Genomic DNA, 4,930 nt, shown 5'->3' with positions numbered 1-4,930 from the left:
TAGAGGGACAATAGAGTGCTGAGTACAAGACATTTATCAAGTTTGGTAGGCTACTACTGACCATCAGCAGCATCAGAGCTTGGAGAAGCCAAATTACAGTGACTAAACAGTCACATGGAATTTGACCTCAGGTGTGGAAGTAAAATGGGCACCCTAGCAGAGAGTTCCATGTAGTCATGGCTCTATTTAATACTTTGCCTCTGTTCTGAACCTGGGGAATGTGAAGAGACCTCTAGTTGCATGTCTTGTGTTGTACCGATGAGTGTCTGAACTGCATGCCAACTGCTTGAACAGACCATTCGGTACCTTCAACACATCAATACCTTGCACAAAGACCAATGGTGATGCAGTCAGTCAATCTCTCCTCAAATGTTGAGCCAGGAGAAACTGACGTGCATGTTACTGACACTTCAGTGTACATTTAAGTGCGATACTTGCTGCTTTGTTCTGGACAACTGCAATTGACCTATTTCCTTCTTTGCCACACATGACCACACAGCAGGGCAGTAGTCTAGGTGTGACAACTAGGGCCTGTAAGAGCTGTCTGGTTGACTGAGATGTCAAGAAGGCAGAGTAACGCCCTATCATGGACAAACTTCTTCCCATTTTAGCAACCATTGAGTCTAAATGATTTGACCATGGACGCTTATTTAGAGTTACACCTAGCATTTTTTAGTCTCCTCAGCTAGCTCAATAGCGACATTATTCAATAATAGATCTAAATGAGGTTTAGGGTTGAGTGAGTGATTTGTCCTAAAAATGATGCTTTTAGTTATTGAGATATTTAGCGCAAGCCTATTTCTAGTTACCCATTCTAAAACTGACTGGAGCTGTATGTTACGTGTCTGTTGTTTATTTTACTGTTGCAACCGTCATGTATACTGTTGAGTCGTCTGCGTACCTAGACACATAGGCTTTGTTCAAGGTCAGTGGAAGGTCATTTGTAAAAACTGAAAACAATTTCTTAGCCAGCTGCCCTGTGGTACACCACACTCAACGGAATTTGTATGAGAGAGGCTTCTGTTAACGAAAACCCTTTGTGTTCTATTAGAAAGTTAACAATTAATCCATAACCTAGTTTATTCAGCAATATGTTATGATCAGTAACATTCATCTTTTTTATGGTCATTAGCAAGAGTACAGTGCCTTCAGATCGTATTCATACCCTTTGACTTATTCCGCGTTTCGTTACTAGTCTGAATTCAAAATTGATTATTATTATTTATTTATTTTTCCTAATAATGAAATTTTAGCAAAGGTATTGAAATTAAAATACAGAGCTCTCATTTACATAAGTATTCACATCGCTGAATCAATACTTTGTAGAAGGACCTTTGGCGGCAATTACAGCTTTGAGTCATGTCTGTATCAGCTTTACACTTCTGGATTTGGGGATTTTTCACATTCTTCCTTTCAGATTTTCTCAAGCTCTGTTAAGTTAGATGAATGGCAAACTTCAAATCTTTATACAGATTTTCAATGAGACTATTCTGGGCTTTGGCTGGGCCACTCAATGACTCACATTCTTGTTCTGAAGCCATTCAAGTGTTGCTTTGGCTGTATACTTGAGGTCGTTGTCCTGTTGGAACATAAATCTTCACCCGGTCTAAGGTCATTTGCACTCTGAAGAAGATTTGCATATATTTTGCCTCACCAGTGTTTCTTTCACGTGCCTCTAGGCAGGCTGCCATATTATTTTTTTCTCAGGAGTGGCTTCCGTCTGGCCACTCCCATAAAGCCCAGATTGGTAAAGTGTTGTAGAGACTATTGTCCGTCTGGCAGGTTCTCCCATCTCAGCTAAGGAACTCTGTAGTTCTGTCAGTGGTCATTGGATTCTTGATCACCTCCTTGTTCAAGTTTCTTCTTGCCCAGTTGCTCAGTTTGGTCAGATGGCCAGCTCTAGGCAGAGTCTGGGTAGTTCCATATTTTTTTCAGTTCCCCAATGATGCTCTTGGAAACTTTCAGTACTCTAGAAACGCCATAGTTTTAAAAAGTATGTGTGGATAGTGCAAAAACAATGTCATACCTTTTAATTCTGCCATCTTTATGCACGTTTACCATTGCTACCTATCTCTAGTTATGGTATTGTTTCATTAAATAAGTTCCAGCTACCTGGCTATTGATAATTCCCCCCTAAACACTAGAGCCTAGACTCAACCAGATCAAGCGTTAACCGGCGATAGTGGACTGAATTGCAATTGGATGCATTCTATGTGAGGTAATTTTCAGTTGATCATGGCAGGAGACGTGTGAACATGCCAGTTAACTAGCTTAATAAAGAGAGATGTTGAAAAAGATCCCAGCTGATGTTTTTAGGTGGTGTTAAAGGTGTAACTGCTCTCAGCTGTCAAATCGGTGAATAGCTGCTTTGATCATTGTCACAAAGCCACAACGTCCCACTTGGGTTTGAAGTTCAGAATGATAAAGTGTATGCCATATATACATAATGATGTTAAATTGAAAATAGTTAAAGGGGCAGTGCAGTTAACATTAATTTACCGTTTTTTTTAATGATATTTCCACACGAGAGGTTGAAAATAAATCCCTAGAATTTCAGCATGTTCAGATAGGACAACTTTTGGTCCACATCCTGACGTCACAATGTGATCTGATTATAATAGACCAATGACATGTTCATCTGGGTAAGGAGGATGGTCTATAGAGCCCACCCATCAGCCAATCAGGGCTGTGTATGTAAATATCTTAATTTGTTTCCTAATGCCCACACAATCAGACTGAGCATTTCAAAGGCCGAAGGAGGCTAAGGGAAATAAATTATACAAAATAAATGTTGGGTTATTTTTAATTTATTAGACATACAGTGATGATTTTAAAGTACATTTACAAAGACTCCATAGGGGCTTTAAACTAAATGAGGATTTCTATTAAACAAATTCAGGTGTTTAATTTTTGTATGAGATTGCCATTGACTGCATGGACTTGCATTAAGAGCAATGTCCACTTTAGGTGTAATGCCAGTAGCCGCTTGTGGATTTGACAGCTCCACCTCTGACACCGCCATGCGGATCTGATTGAATAAAAACTCCACTCCTCATAAGGCCTGGCTGCTTTGACCCAAGCTGCAAGTGATGTTCCTGATTGATTCGTTGGCAATGTAGCACCACCACACAACCCTGACACAACCACTGAAAAGAAAAACAAAGAAACACTGGAAACATGAACATTTCAAATTAAATTGTATTGGTCACATGCGCCAAATACAACAGGTGTAGTAGACCTTACCGTGAAATTCTTTCTTACAAGCCCTTAACCAACAATGCAGTTCAAGAAATAGAGTTAAAAGATTTACTAAATAAACTAAAGTAACAAAATAACATTACAGAGGCTATATACGAGGTGTACAGGTTAGTCGAGGTAATTTGTACATGTAGGTAGAAGTAAAGTGACGATGCATAGATAATAAACAGCGAGTAGCAGCAGAGTAAAATCAAATGTTTTTTTTGTGTTTGCAAGTAAATGATTCAGGACTAAGAGGACTGCTGCAGGTTGCTCTATATGTGCACCTCATGAGACAGTTGGATGATATTTTCTGTTTAACACAACAATCACGACTTGTTTCAGAAGGAAGTTATTGAAAACGTTACTAAAAACGTATGCAATTGTGACCTATTAACAAACCAAGCTTATAATTCGAGCTGTGTCCCAATTAATCAGTACAGCAATCAGTACAGTCACCCCATATAACAGAATGTGAAGAAATGTAGGCATATAGTATTTGTAGTATTGGTTTATCATCTCCAACAGGATTCTTTCTATAAGACGCTCACAACAACATGTGTAGCCACGGACACTGAGTGACGTCAAACCAATATTAGGAGCTATGTCTGATTAACAGTTTTCTGTGACTACAGGGGGACCTTCCTCTCTAGCCCCCTCCTGTATCATCAACCTGTCTCTTCAATATGAGTACAGCATGAGGTACTTTGTCCTGCTATTCCAAAACCATCAACAATTGCTTAATCATAGTAAGATTGGTTCAAAAAATATATATTTTAACGAAGAACAACTGCAAGAAATGTAATTAAATTAAATGGAAGGGAAAAATATCAAAACATCCTGCATCCTCGTATAAAACATATAGCCCTGGTCTATGATGTGCTTCTCTCTATACATTAACTATTTAAAGCTATGGTGGATGGCATCTAAAACATAATATTTTCCCTATTGGTGAAACAAATGCTGTCACAGAACTAGGACAGGGCTGTTATGTTTTGTATGAGAATGGCTTACCCAGTGCCCTACCAAACCCTGAACAAATGTTGCAAGCACATAGTTTACAAATACCCTTGCTTTGTCTATTTTGGATGACCTGCCAGCCCTCCCCTGGCACCCTGGTGTAATGCAGGTGGGGATCTTCAGTGGGCCCTCCTGATGGGCAAGCAGGACATACGGGAAGAGTGGTATGGGGATGAGGGAGGTCTGGGGTACGTGGAAATCGGCCTTGGGATGAAGTTGTCTGAGCTACTGCCGTTGGCCAGGGATGTGGTCACATTCATGGTGCTGTAAACTATAGGCCGATCTTCTACTGTGAATGATTTTTGTATTTGTGGCTCAGTTGGCAGAGCATGGTGCTTGCAACGCCAGGGTTGTGGGTTCGATTCCCACTGGGGACCAGTATTTAAAATGTATGCTCTCTACTGTAAGTCTAAATGACTAAAATGTACATCTGTAAATAATTCACTAAAGTTGTCTGCTTGTAATGGCCACCTACTGGTTTTCTTTCATGTTCTACACAAATACCATCAAGACCTCCAGTGGTGTCGGGTTACATACTGAGTGCTGGTGGGCCACTATCCATCAGTTCACCTCCAGTGGTGTCCGGTTACATACTGAGTGCTGGTGGGCCACTATCCATCAGTTCACCTCCAGTGGTGTCAGGTTACATACTGAGTGCTGGTGGGCCACTATC

General features: G+C 40.3%; 1 non-coding gene across 1 annotated transcript; it reads left to right on the top strand.

Moving 5' to 3' along the window:
* Positions 1 to 4,561: 4,561 nt before the first annotated feature.
* On the top strand, positions 4,562 to 4,634 carry trnaa-ugc (transfer RNA alanine (anticodon UGC)). Its single transcript has one exon. It is a non-coding gene; the product is annotated as a tRNA-Ala (tRNA).
* Positions 4,635 to 4,930: the final 296 nt, after the last annotated feature.

The sequence above is a fragment of the Oncorhynchus clarkii genome, chromosome 10, assembly GCF_045791955.1.
Source record: "Oncorhynchus clarkii lewisi isolate Uvic-CL-2024 chromosome 10, UVic_Ocla_1.0, whole genome shotgun sequence".
Taxonomy (NCBI): domain Eukaryota; kingdom Metazoa; phylum Chordata; class Actinopteri; order Salmoniformes; family Salmonidae; genus Oncorhynchus; species Oncorhynchus clarkii.
The sequence above is the reverse complement of the archived record's forward strand: the minus strand, read 5'-3'. Positions and strand labels throughout refer to the sequence as shown.